This window comes from Homarus americanus, unplaced genomic scaffold (genome assembly GCF_018991925.1).
Source record: "Homarus americanus isolate GMGI-L3 unplaced genomic scaffold, GMGI_Hamer_2.0 scaffold34921, whole genome shotgun sequence".
Taxonomy (NCBI): domain Eukaryota; kingdom Metazoa; phylum Arthropoda; class Malacostraca; order Decapoda; family Nephropidae; genus Homarus; species Homarus americanus.
This window is the reverse complement of record NW_024741901.1, coordinates 11423085-11438754: the sequence shown is the minus strand read 5'-3', so window position 1 is coordinate 11438754 and position 15670 is coordinate 11423085.

Sequence of the window (15670 nt, the reverse complement as noted above, 5' to 3'; positions counted from 1 at the left end):
GTGAGATACTAGCATTATAGGTGAGATACTAGCATTATAGGTGAGATACTAGCATTATAGGGGATACCCTAGCATTATAGGTGAGATTCTAGCATTACAGGTGATACTAGCATTATAGGCGAGATCCTTGCATTATAGTGAGATACTAGCATTATAGGTGAGATACTAGCATTATAGGGGATATCCTAGCATTATAGGCGAGATTCTAGCATTATAGGTGATATACTAGCATTATAGGCGAGATTCTAGCATTATAGGTGATATACTAGCATTATAGGCGAGATCCTAGCATTATAGGCGAGATTCTAGCATTATAGGTGAGATACTAGCATTATAGGCGAGATCCTAGCATTATAGGCGAGATCCTAGCATTATAGGTGAGATACTAGCATTATAGGCAAGCTTCTAGCATTATAGGGGAGATTCTAGCATTATAGGTGAGATCCTAGCATTATAGGTGAGATACTAGCATTATAGGGGAGATTCTAGCATTATAGGGGAGATTCTAGCATTATAGGTGAGATTTTAGCATTATAGGTGAGATCCTAGCATTATAGGTGAGATACTAGCATTATAGGGGATATCCTATCATTAAAGGTGAGATACTAGCATTATAGATAAGATACTAGCATTTTAGGTGAGATTCTAGCATTATAGGTGAGATTCTAGCATAAGTGAGAACCTAGCATTATAGGTAAGATCCTAGCATGATAAATATGATCCTAGCATGATATAGTAGTTAACATCTAAGCATGATCTGTGGGGTAATGAATGGGAATGAGGTAAAGGGACCAACTCCCCCATGATCTACGATAAAAAAATAGCCAAATAATTGGGGGAGAAGAGGGGTGAGAAGGAGGTAGATTCCTACCTACACTTTTTCCAGAGCGTTATGGCAGCAGAGGGTGTGCCCTTGACACTGTAGTAGGTAGTAGAAGGCTACCAAACAGGGAAGTACTACCGCCTGGGAAGATATTGGAAGCATAATTTGTTGTCTAATGGTAGACTGCTGCTTATGGTAGACAGGTTGCTTATCTGTCTGTCTGTCTGCCTCATTTACACACAATTGCAGGTCTCGATTGTTTCACTTGACAACACAACATACATAAATCATTTCTCACTATTGATAGTTTTTTATTTGTGGTCCTTTATTAGCTATTATTATTATTATTAGCTATTACTATTTTTATCTATTATTATTATTATTATAATAATATTTTCGCCACCCCAGGCACTGATGTGGGTCATTGGCCTGTGCCCTGGTGGACTAATCCCGAAGAAAGAGTATTCAAACAAGGATTGTCTACCACATGTGACTGCCACACACACTCACGTTATGAGAGAATGGGTATACTGTATATGTCCATCTGGTCCCCTAGCCTGGAATTTTCTAAACCAGTTAGGTTTTGACGAAAGCTCGTGGCGACATCGTGATACCAGTAATACCAGCTCACACTTAATATCATCCGCATATCGTGTCCTCAGTGAGAATTTGAAAGTAGGGCTAATAGACTACCAACCCAGTAAGATCAACCATCAACACGACACCATCCCGCCACTATACTGTACCAAATTCTATCATGGCTAGGGTTGCCATACGTCCGTATTTTCCCGGACATGTCCTCCATTTAGGTCTCGAAATCTTCACCTGGAAGGAATTTTTTAAATTCTTCAAAAGTCCGGAATTTCAGCATCCATCATTTTCTCCACGGAAAAAAACATGAAACTGTGGTGACGGGAGAGAGGGGGAAGGTGGAAACCGTAGAGATCTCGTTCAGTTTTCGTCAGCTGATAAGTCACTTGTACGGTGTTGTCAACTTAGCTGTCAAATATTTGATTGATAAGGGGGTAGAAGTTGATGAAGTGTTTTGACCAAGTTAGTAACCTGAAGCAGTTTGTGGAAGATTACAAGAGTGATGAAGAATTTAGTAATCTGCCAACACATAAAAAGTGGACCAGATACTTTGAAAAATCAAAGAACATTGAATGCCACTCAGAATTGCTAAGAATTGCACAATTCTTCTTTGCTATATCATTTCACAATGCAAAAGTAGAAAGTTTTTTTCACTGATGCAAAGTCAATGGACAAAGGAAAGGAACAAATTGAATGTTGAAACAATGAAAGGCATTCTGACTGTACAGTGCAACTTCCGAGAAACACCTTGCAGTGACTTCTATACCTTTCTAAAGAGCAATCAGCCAATACTGAAAAAGATCCGATCTACAGAAAAGTATGCATGGGCACATAAAGTCACACACACAGTGGGGGAAGACGACTGTAGCTAAGGGAATGAAGATGTTCAGCCTTAAGCAAAGGTAATTTTTTTTTTTTTTTTTTTTTAAGATTTCTATACCATGTATGTTGTATAGTAGCCTGTATAGTAGCCTGTGTGTGCCGGGCGGGGGAGGGGGGGGGATGTCTTCGGGAGCATCCTCTTTTTTTTAATGTTCAGATATGGCAACCCTAATCATGGCAGACGAGGTACGAGTAAGACATTTAATGTAAAGGTTACGTGGTAGACTGTGAAGTAGGACTAGCCTTCAGACAAACAGAGGAGCATGTAAAACAACTGAATTGGGGTTAGTATAAAACTGTACAGATAATGGGTGAGGAGGGAAAAGTATAGCAGAATATTTCTAGCGTGACAGATTGGAGAGCAAGTTAACAGGAGCAAGACTGACGTATGAAAATGTTAACAAAATACAGTTAAGCATTACTGCGCTTCAACAACTTAAGTTAGTAAATACACACATCCACTAACGTAGGATACAACAACCGTGATTACATCATTATTCTGTTAATAAAACTTTCCTGGATACTGTCGATAAGGAGAAAGATCTTGGCGTTGTGATAGATCATTTACTGAAGGCAGAACACAAGTGGGGGCAACAGTGAGGAAAGCAAATCGAGATTTGAGAATTATAAACAGTACGTTTGAGTACAAAGGAAAATACTCCTTCAACTGTACAAATCAGAGGTAGTAGACAGCTACCAAACAGAGAGATACTACCGCCTGGGAAGATATTGGAAGCATAATGTGTTGTCTATGATACTCTGCTGCCATATGGCATCACGAAAATTGTGAGCAACTCCCAGGTTGCTGATCTGACCTTGTGCCTCATTTACACACAATTGCAGGGTCTCAATTGTTTCTTACTATTAACAACACAACATTCATATATTGATTGTCTCTCACTCTTGATCTTTTTTTTCTATTTTTGTATTTATTATTATTATTATTATTATTATTATTATTATTATCATCATCATCATCACATTTTCCCCCCCAGGCCTCGATGTGGGACAGTGACTTGTGCCCGAGTGGGCTAATCCCAAAAAAAAAAAAAAATACGTCCCAGTCTGGATTACTGCATCTGGATTATCCAAGTAGACTGGGGGTTTTAGGCCGTATTGACATTAAAACAGTTTATTTAGTCAGGAAATACAGATACAAGTGGACAATAATAACAATATCGATATGGCTGAGCCAATTGAGAGCATGAGCTGAATAGTCAATGCAAAAAGTTAATATACTGTATTGCAAGGTCTTGCTGTATTGTACTGCTGTACACATTATTCTGGTTAATGGCAAGAAAGGAACACGACAAACATAGGGAAAGCATGACACGATAAAAAAATCGGCCAGCATAAAACTGATCCCATGATGATCAATGAAGAGAGTAACCAAACCTTACTTAAGTAAAACTATAAATTAAAATTAAATACGTGAGCGTCAATAAACTAAACGCCGTTGGTGGAAGCCGAGACAAGTAGCCACGCAGCTTGAGACGAGTAGGGTTGCCAGCGACCACCACCTCAGGCTTAGCAGAGCTTAGCAGAGCCGTCCCTAACGGAGTGTGGAGCCCAGGGAAATTCAGCCACTTATAGCTATCGGAGCAATTATAATCACAACGGTATCAGGGCCGGATTCAGGAGTGGGCAAAGTGGGCAGCTGCCCAGGGGCCTCCACATTATTACAATATTTTATTTATTTGTTTATTCATTTGGATTCTTTTATTTTCATTCTTTAAAATTCATGTTTATCTATTCCACCACGTAAAACTATGTTCAGCAAGAAGCGCGATAGAAATTAGGCTAGCTACTCCTTGAAATTCATGAATACCTGGTTTTCCTATGAACCGTATATTTTTAATGAATGCTATTGTTTGTGTTGCTAATAATATATTTATAATTCCACAAATTTTTGACATGTGCGGTAGTGGCTATATCAGGCTGGTCGACTTGAAACCACATGAATGACTCCAGTCATGTCTCACGTTTGTGTGTGTGTGAGTGTTGGGAATTTGTACACTATCAATAAATATAGTTAATTAAAAATTTCTCAATGTTCTAATTTCCTCAATATAACTGCATATGGCTTCAAAAGAGGCTGCCCATGGGCCTCCACAGGTCTAAATCCGGCACTGAACGGTATCATAGAGGGAGTGGGCTAATGGGTTTACGCCACATGTGAAAAAGAGTTCAAATAAGGACATATCCACACAGCCCTGGTAGAAGACACCGATGAAAAATTTCATCAGGCCACAGCTGCCACCTTCAACAGGGTTTCTATTGCAACTATGTCAACCCAGGCGCACGCACGTACACGTCCGCCGTACAGCACACCCGTGTGTGTAGCTGCGCATCAAAGTCAAAGGTGAATCAACTGTGAAACAACCTCTCCCTGAGTAGTGTGGACGTACCGAGCTACAAGCAGACTGAAGAAGCATTTGGTGACTCGAGATGTCATATAGGATTATCGAGTTCTGAATACAGTACTATGTGTGTGGGGGAGGGGGGGGGACCCGGGTTGACACAGTTGCAATAGGAACCCGGTAGAAGATGGCAGCTGTGGCCTGATGAAATTTATCATGTGTTTTCTACCAGGACTGTCTTAATTTGTCCTTATTTGAACTATTTTTCACGTGTATGGCGTAAACCAATTAGCCCGCTCCCTCTAGTGCTATAATTATGTATTTACGTAACTAACAGCTAACCAAAGTCCAAAATTACAACTTTGAAATTTCTACCCAACCTGTGAAGGCAGCATATCGCAACTAGTTACCGAAGTGACGACCACAGTATACCTTGAAACTAGGTATCTTCGACACACCGTACAGTACCTCGTAACTAAAACGGTGTACGGAGCCCGAAAGTTCTCCATATAACCAGCACAATATTGAAACCGCATACAAGGACGACCCTTTTCATTTAACGTATAAACATATCAAATATCGTGGATTACAAGGAGAGAAAATGACACGACCCCCCCCCCCCCACCAGATGTTCACACCACACCGCCCCGAGCTCTACACACCTCCAATGTCACTCAACTTCCCTCCATTCCTTCTCCTGCCTGGTCTACCTCTCCACTGCCACCCCATCACATCTCCCTCCAGCCTGCCTGTCGAACCCTTCCAACAGTTAAGATAGACAGGGTGACAGGCATGTGTGACTCTACCATGAGTGAAGGCACAACTGTCGTGAGTGATGTGTGTGTGTGTGTGTGTGTGTGTGTACAGGGTGGTGTAATGCATCTAGTGTGACAGCATTATGTTAGTGAAGGTGCAAGCACTGCTTGCTTCCTCTCGCTTTCAGTTACCGCCACTGGCTAACCCTTGGGGGGAACAGGGAAGCAACTTGCATAAGTCTTCCACTGCCAGTACACATCCTCCAAAACTCCTGCTGTGCCTCCTCGAGGCAACACACGGTAATTGGGTGCCTTGTGGGCCCAGGTTAGACCAGCAGGGGATCTCGGAGTAGCAGTGGGCCTCAGAGACGGCGCATAGACACGTCCTGGCGCCTACCAACCACTGCCCCGCAGCCTTGCGGATTAACCTTGGTAGGGATTAGGCTACGAGAGTAAATCCTGAACGAAAAATCTGCAGTAGAGCCCCCGCATCAGGCAGGCTTGCTTACAGAGCTCCAACAAGACCCCAAAGGCGATATAAGCGAAAGATGTGACCAACATGGAAACCCAACGACTACACCAGTGGAACAAGGCAAAGCAAGATGGACAGGCAACTAAGGTGAAACCCAACAAAGTGGACTATTGGCAGTTCATTGCAACTCTCCCTCTCCCCAGTCGTTGCACCACTGGATCAGGAAAAGGGAGAGCCAAGATGTGTGGTTGCAGCCTGCGTTCCTGCCTCACCGCATAAATCAACTCACGCACAGCCATCATCCAGCTCACGATACTCCTCCTCATCATCAAACCCTTATACCCAAAAAGACCTTTGGGCTACAGACGAGTGGCGACGGAGACAGGCAGAGATGACTGCCGGGAGTCTCTAGTCACAACTCTGCACATGGGCAGAACAGACAAGAAAGTCGTTTATGCACTGGGATCTAGGCAGCAGTGCAATTTGGTCCTGTCTGTGCGACTGAGCAGCCCTTTCGAGAAGCCACCCTGCTCACCCCACATGGGGAGGGGGCTAGAAAAGGTGCCATAAACGGTCTGCCTAAAGAACCAACATGACTGGGCAACCGCACCTAGTAATGTCATCCTGGTGCAGCTGAAAACACTATTATAATCACAGATCAAAACAAAAACAAACTATACAACCTCTAGTGATCACTGCATGGAATGTCAGGACCCTTCTGGATACTGAACGAAGAACCACCCTTGTGGCAAAAGAGCTGGCTAGGTAGAACATCAACACAGTAGCCATTACTAAGTCCTGGCTCCCAGACGAGGATCGACTCACAGAACGGGGGTTTGGCTATACCTTCTTCTGGAAGGGTAACCTTACTGCAAAGAGAAACCACATTTATGAAGTTGGCTTTGCCATCTGCCAACGCATCCTACACAGGCTAACTGATATGCCTGTTGGGATCAACGAGCGTCTCCTGACACTCCGAGTCCCAGCGATTCACTCACGTCATGCCTTTTCCATCAGTGCATACGCCCCGCAACACTGGATGCAGAGGATGACATCAAGGAATCCTTTTATGCTGACCTTGACAGAGTGCTAATCTCTATCCCCTGAGAGGATAAGGTTGTGCTCCAAGGTGACCTCAATGCCAGAGTTGGTAGAGATGTTGACATTTGGCAAGGAACCATAGAGAAATGGACTAGGCAAGTGTAATCCTAACAGCCTACTCCTCCTCAGCAAGTGCGCTGCACACAACCTCACTTCACCAATACCTTGTTTAGGCAGACTAACAAGTTCAAAGGTTCGTGGCAACACCCATGATCCAAACACTGGCATCTCATTGACTACAGTTTAAGAGTAAGAGATCGCACAGATATCCTCATCAACCAAGCAATTCGTGGCTCAGAGCCACACTCACTTCACGTCGCCCCAATACGGCAAAGGCAACAAGCCTCCAGAAGAGGTTTTAACACTAAGCATAACACATGATTTTAAAAAGCAACTCGAACATGGGCCGATAAGCAACCCAACAACAAACAACCCAAATCCCAGAGCCGAATGGAATATTCTCGACACTGTCATGGCAAAAACCTGTAGAGATACCCTCGGCAAGGTCAAAAGAGTACACCAGGACTGGTTTGATGAAAATTACCAGGAAATCAATGTACTCGTCAATGATAAACGTGCTGCATTAACCGACTGGCAGAACAACCCTCAGTCTAGGACCAAAGCTGATACCCTCCGCAAGAAGAAAGCAGTGGCCCAGCACGAACTTCTCAAACTAAAGAACGGCTGGTTTAAAAATAAAGCATGTGAAATGCAAAAACTTCCAGATCAACACAAGATGTGTGAATGTCTCAATTCCACTAAAACATTTTAAAGGCCAATCACAGCCAATCACTCATGGCACAGCCCCCCCTCCGCTCATCCAATGTTAACTCCCTAATTAAAGGCAATGAAGGCATCCATCAGCACTGGAAAGAGCACTACCATTCGCTGCTCAACCGAAACATCAATGTGGATGTCCTGACTACCCAGCAGGTCCCTCAGCGTCCTGACTACCCAGCAGGTCGCTCAGCATCCTGACTACCCAGCAGGTCCCTCAGCATCCAGAGCTTACCCACCTCAACTATCCTCCATCCCTGGATGAGGTAGCTTCTGCCATCAAACAGATGAAAAATAACAAAGCCTCAAGGCCTGATGGAATCCCAGCCAAGGAGTATAAAGCAGGAGGACCTCTGCTTACTAGCCATCTCCACTCTCTCCTGGAGAATATATGGGAAAAGGGGTAAATCCCCCCCAAGCTCTTAAAGATGCCTCCATCGTCAATATTTATAAGAACAAGGGAGACCAGTCAGACTGTGGTAACTACAGCGGGATCTCGCTGCTGTCCGTAGTTGGCAAGATTATCGCCCGAGTCCTCCTAAACAGACTAATACCCGAGGCGGAAAACTTCCTCTCAGAATCTCAATTTGGCTTTAGACCATCACGTAGCACCATTGACATGATCTTTGCTGCCCGCCAGATACAGGAAAAGTGCAGAAAACAGTGTTGTGACCTGTATGTGGCCTTTATCGACCTAAACAAGGCCTTAGACCCGGTCAACAAGGAAGCCCTCTGGCGGACCCTCAGCCGGTTTAGCTGCCCACCAAATTTCATTGCCATTGTGAGGCAACTCCACGATGGCATGAACGGCAGTGTCCTGCACAATGGCACCCAGTCAGAGTGCTTCCCCATCCAAACGGGGGTAAAATAAGGATGTGTAATGGTGCCAACTCTCTTTTCCATTTTCTTGGCTGCCTTCCTTACTCGTGCTAATGCCAATTTAGCCGGCGGGTTGGACAGAGTACGGATGAAGGATCTTTTCAAAGTAAGACGACCCCAGACAGGAACAAAGGTGTTGGCAGCTTCCATTACTGAACTTCTATGCACACTTTGGCCTGCCCCTGGTTCAGCCACACCTCTACCATCCATCCAGCTTAATGGTACTACCCTCGCTAATGTTACCCACTTTCAGTATCTCAGCTCCCAACTGTCCACCACCGCAGACATCGATAAAGAGATTTAACATCGGATCTACTGTGCATCCCAAGCCTTTGGCAGACTTCGTACCCGTGTCTTCAGCTGTAGGAGCTGAAATTATCTACAAAGTTGCACGTACAGGTATATCGAGCAGTGTTCTTCCCACCTTGCCATATGGCAGTGAGACATGGGTGACATACAGGAGGCACCTCAAAGCACTTGAAAACACCAACGTAGTCTACGTTCCATCCTCCGAATTTGCTGGGAAGACAAGAGAACAAATGCTAGCATTCTCGCTAACACCAACTGTAGGAGCATCGAGGCTACCATTATCCATGAACAACTACGGTGGACTGGCCATATTACCCACATGGACGACAGTGGACTGCCAAAGCAGACACTTTCCAGTCATCTATCGAATAGTAAACGTAACGCTGGCGGGCAACTGAAAAGGTATAAGGATAGTCTTAACACAAACACGAAAAAGTGCCAAATCGACCCTCTCACCTGGGAAACGATCACTCCACACTAACGCTTGGAGGGTCACCACAAGAGAAGGTGTCAATACTTTCGAATTAGCCCAACTGCAAACCGAGGCAGACAAGCGCCAGCACCGGAAAGAGGCTGCCGCCGTTCCTCCCACACTACATGGAGCCATCCATATGTGCAACATTGTGAACGACTCTGCTGGTACCATATCAATCTCTTTAGACACCTTAAAACTCACCAACCTAGGTGACATCCTTAATAACTCATATCATTGTATCATAGCTGGATGATCGTCATATTCGATTCCGAGTGACAACAAAGTAGTAGTAGTAGTACTACTACTTATGTATTAGGATATTTAATATTAAGGTAATTAAATGGTGGCGAAGGTGTGGCTATTGGGGGAGGCTGGAGGCCACGTGTATAAAAAAAAACAGTAGTAGTGTGTGTGTGCAACAATAACAGATAGATTGCATGCCACTCGATACTAAGTATCACTTACATTATCAGCTGGGCAGTAAGGCAACACCCACAGCCCTCCTTTCCTCTGGCCACGTCTAGGATGCAGCCAAATCCAGTCTCCCACTGGATAAAATTCCTCCCACAAGCAGCCCTCCCCTCCCACACCAAATTTCCCACCTATTGTCTCCAATCTCCACATCTTAAGACCCTCGGAATTCCTGCGTCCGAACTCAAGAATATTCACACAACCTTCACACTTAAGCTCACCTACATTTCCCCCCCCGACTGGTTTTCGTTCTTAACTGTCACACAAAAACTTACTAGACTTAAATCTAGAGAGAAGGCAGAAGGGTGGTGGAGGGGGCGTGCAAAATTATTCTCAAACTGTTTTACACCACATATCAAGAGAAACTTGCTATGCTGATCATCTCAATTCTCTCTGGCCCTCGCCGTATCCTCACCTGACAGTATGGGACAAAGCTGCTGCACCATCCTCGTCGCTGCCACTTGATCACTACATAAACAGTCTCATTCCAACCATTGTTAAAATCATGACCGATTCCTTGATGATTAATCTGTTTCATTTTCACTTTTGTACTAAATTTACACTAAAAAATTTCGTTAAACGACATTGTACCCCATGTAACTACAACAGTATATGACACACGCGCGTGCGCGCACACACACACACACACACATCCCTAGCCCGAGAATTGCTGTTCGGCACCACAACCGCATCCAGCCCATACATGCACGAACTGATCGCTACAAGAACAGCCCAGTCCCAACCATTGTAAAAATTATCAATAACTTGTAATAAACCAGTGTATTCACTCCCAGTAAATACTACTTCTTGCACTGTCACTATGTTGAAATGCACTGTAGTTTGAGCTTTTCCCCATCTAGTTATTATATATCTTATTTGTATCACTTATGTTACTTGTATATTATTTGTAATTCGAAAACCATTCCCCAAATATGTAACTGTATATTTTCAGCCTTCTGGCTGCCAAGTTCTTTCAATAAACCGTTAATTATTATTATTATTATTATTATTATTATTATTATTATTACACACACACACACGAGAGCACACATGCGCGCGCGTGCGCACACACACACACACACACACACACACACACACACACACACACACACACACACACACACACACACACACACACACACACACACACACAGAGCGACGCACGCACACACAAACACATACACACACACACAGAGGTCCTTATGCTTTATATACCTCGGCTTGGATTCCCTCAGCCCCAGCTAAGGGTGGTATGGATATATACAGTGACTTGCCAGGTGGGTCACCACCCTAATAGTCCCCAAACTAACCTAGCCGTTAGAACTGGAGCCCATTAGGACCTATTAAGATACGAACCCACGGGTATTCAGGTATATTACGATGGTTCCCATTAGTAATGTGGCCTGTTGTGGTAAGACCCACCAGAACGTTAAAACTAAGCTGAGGTTCATTAGGATTTGTACCCATCTGACCCATGACCAGAGATGTAGGTCACACATGAGTGCGGAACCAGGAGGAGGGTTCCTGGGGGTCTGGACCCTCCTTTTCACCAGAAAATTCCAATACTTTTTCTTTAATGCAGTATTGTACTCGGGCGTTTTTGTAAAGTAAAATGTAATTATTACTGACCTCAGAATATCTCCTAATATCAAGTGCACATGGCTTCAAAATACCCATGATATTGGTCAGATTTCACCCCCAAAAAATCGGGAGGGGGCTTATTTCCCCCATCAGCTGCTGGTGGCCCATGTGCTCTGCTACCACCCCCTAACCTCTCCCCCCCCCCCTCCCCCCTTGCCGGAGGACCTTTGCTGGATCAGCCTTTGCCTGTAGGCACCATTGGGTCTGGCAGGAGGACCATAAGGTGTACCCTTAACATCAGGAGACCCAATTCTTGCCCAGCAGGAGGCTCTTCCCTCACACCCTCTAAGACTTCTTTCTCCATTTTTTTTAATTCCTGAATTTGACAAAAACTCTTGAAGACTTTTTGTGTGTACGTGTTGATCACTGCGTGCGTGCATGTGTGTGTGTGTGTGTGTGTGTGAGTGAACATTGACAGTAGAAGCCTGGGTTTGTTTATGCCTAGTTGACATTACATCAACCTTACCAACACGTCAACAACTTCATCTCTCGCCTTTATCTTTTTCGTAAAATATTTATAACTTTATCTTACTGGTTACATACTAAGCAGCCATAATCGTTATCAAACACGGCTGACAAATGAATGCATACATAAATATACAGTACCTAAGTCACTGCTATACACTAAATGTACTGGTTACATACCAGTTTTATACACCATGGAGCTCATTGGTATATTTTGTTTGTTCTGCTATACACTTTAGGCGTTGTATACTTGATGAATTTGTATACCGTGATGTGACTTTAAATGGGCATACATGCATCCCAGCTGTACTCCACAATTAGTGTATACTCCTTGCTAGTAATATATATTGTTTATGAAGTGCCTTCAAAATAGCGCTATAACTCTTATAGAGCTCAGACACGCATCTTATCACAAATACTCTACAATAAACATCATGTGATGATTAAGCACCCCAGTTAATATCACCTTTAGATTAATCACTAAAGTTAACTTAATCTAATTCCCTTCCCAGGGAGTGTTTGGGTAAAAATTCAAGTGAAATAAACTGTGCGGCCGAATCTTCACGTGATCCCATATCTGTAAAATTCTGCTTTGATGAAAATTTTTCTATTCCCATTATGCAGGCAGACATAATAGGAGACAAGGAGAATTTTTCACACAGTGAAGGCAGAATTGGCGTCAATTACGCAGGAATTGCCATCCACCTCCCAACTCTCCACGAAAGGGACCTTGCGGCACCAAATCTAACCTTGAGAGTTCAAACACCCAAGACCGTACCATGAATAAATTAAAGTGTACCTTAAAATAAAAAATTACACCTAAAAGTAACACTAGTTCAAGCGAGGCTAACTTATATAACTATATTCAATTAAAACTACTAAGTGGACAGATAAGGTGCAGCTAAGGTGAAGGAATCTTTACCATAACTGGAGTGAAGTGAGCATATTTCAGTAATATTCTTTGTCTAATTTTGATGCTTTTTGTTTTTGTTTTGTTCGAGCATTAAGAATCTAAGTTCAGAACCTGATTTACTGGGTACACTTATTGTGGTGGAATTTTTTGTCCATTGGAAAGGGAATTCGTTTACCCTACGTGTTACTGAGGAGTGGCCATCAGCCTAGTAGTGATTGGGACAGTGGGTGAGGCACATGACGTCGTGTATCATTAAATAGCTAGAGGACACCTGACAACTTGTACTGTACCCTTCTTGCACCCTCAGAGCTAAGGCTCTCTTCTCTCCATATCACCAACAAACCACGCCTCTCCTCATAAGTTATAACACAACAACGTCAAGTTATCAACCAACCAAACCTATCTATTATAACTGATCGTTGTTGATCGTTGTTTTAAAAGGGCTAAAAAATCCTTTCATTCCTCTCAAACCAGACATGTTCCTACACTTAAGAATATTTTGACTCTGCCCTATCGTAATGAATTTGTCCCGTTAGTTCGGTCCCCCAAGCTTCTAAATATTAATGTTGTTTTCAAATATGACTCAACCATTACCACTATGTTAATAAGGAATAGCCCAAGTTTGAATGTAAATGGAAGTGTTTATTGTATTCCATGTAGCAAATGTAATTGTAATTATGTAGGACAAACAGGAAAAACACTGCAGCTTAGAATCAAACAACATAAGTATAATATCAGAACTGCATCTGAAAGCAGTGCCTTGTTCGTTCATGTTAGGAATAATAATCACCCCATTGCTTGGGAAAAAAGCTTAGAAGTATTTAAATCATCTTGTGTCACAGAAAGACTTCTGGTTGAAGCTAGTTTGATTAATGAATTAAAATCAATAAACCTAAGTGATGGTCAGTTCAAAACTGATAATATGTTACATAAATTTATTTGTCAGTGGCCCAAGGTTAAAAATGCTTTGATGTATGATAGTTATTTTGTGGGTCCCTTATTTTTTACCTGACCTGACTAGTCACGTCAACCCCCTTCTCTTAAGCTCCTCTACGTCTGTGTTGGTGTGGGGATTAGTGGATGACATCATTATGACCTGACCTCATGTTTTTTAAGGTCACCCTGTATATTTAAGCCTCTCTCTGTCCACGTAGTCCAGTTGCCTCTGAAGATGTCTTGAATAAAGACGAAAGCTAAGGTGCTCCGTTGTTTCCATTTTCCCGTGTGATTTTATCAAGATTTATCTTATCCACGTTTTCATTGTGGATATATATATATATATATATATATATATATATATATATATATATATATATATATATACAGTGACCCCTCGTTTAACGAACGCCTCGGTTAACGAAATTTCGGTTAACGAACTGCCTTCCATAAGGATCTTCAATTCGGTTAACGAACAAAAATTCGGTTAACGAATTTCTTACGAACCGACCTCAACATGTTTTCGCTTGCACTGACCGGGCAACCAGCTTTAGTATCAGTCCGCCAATACATTAATCGGTTCTAGGGCTTAAATTCCTTACTATTTTAGTAAATATCAAGAAGTTTATACTATTCAATAATTTTAAAAGTTTAATATTCAATGTTTTAGTCATTTTAACAATTATTGAACATAATTGAAGGTAAAGAAACTAGTTTCTGGCACGCCATCCAGCCTCTCAACACACCATACAGGCGTCAGTCTTTGTGTCTTTTCAGTGGAGACAACATATTGCTTGAGACTCTCTTCAACTAAATGCTTTTTTTCTGTGTTTCCAAGCAAATTATTGGTCATTTTGAAATTTATTTTACATATTGGCAGTGCAGTGTTGATTTAAAGAAAATAATCTTGAATTACACCAAGAGAACTAAAATTTTATGGGTGAAATGGCGCCATGGGGTGACTTCTCTTCCACCCCAATGCCTTCTCTTCTCCCTTCTCCTCCTCCACCTCCCACTTCAAATGCACATCATCATCATCATCCAGGAGCCTTCTACATACACACCTCAAAGTAAGTGAACTTTTCTACCATTTTTGTTGAATTTAGGAAATTTTCGGTGAGCTGGAACCAATTACCCAAAAACCCATTGAAACAATGGTTTCGGTTAACGGTTAACGAACGACCTTCTGGAACAGTTGAGTTCGTTAACGACTATATATATATATATATATATATATATATATATATATATATATATATATATATATATATATATATGCAAGTAAATCACTGTAGGTGCGTGATCTAGGTATATGCTGATAACCACAAGGAAAGAAGAAAACACGAAGTTCCCAAGCGCTTTCGTGTAATTCACATCTTCAGGGGTGAGTACAGACTAGAGAGAGTAATACAAATCAAGGTGTATATATACAGAGGAGGGTGAGACCAGGTCCACAATGGTCAGGTATTAGGTAATGACCCTACTAATAAATAGCACACAACGGTTGGTGGTCAGGTCAGATGGTCAAGTGACCCGGCCTTCTCACCTGATCACAAATCTTCTTAATTACAAAATTGTCCAGCTTGTACATGCCGTTACTCAAATTCATGTTGAATGCTTCGGTATGTTTAATAAGACTAGATTCTATGATGTTCCTACTATCAATTGAATTACATGGTAATATTGAGGAGGCATTATCCCAGTCAATGCAATGCTTGTTATCCCTCAAATGAACAAACAGAGCATTGGATTCCTGGCCTGTCCTAACACTATTTGTGTTGTTTAATTCTAGTTGCAAGATCTTTACCTGTCTGGCCTAA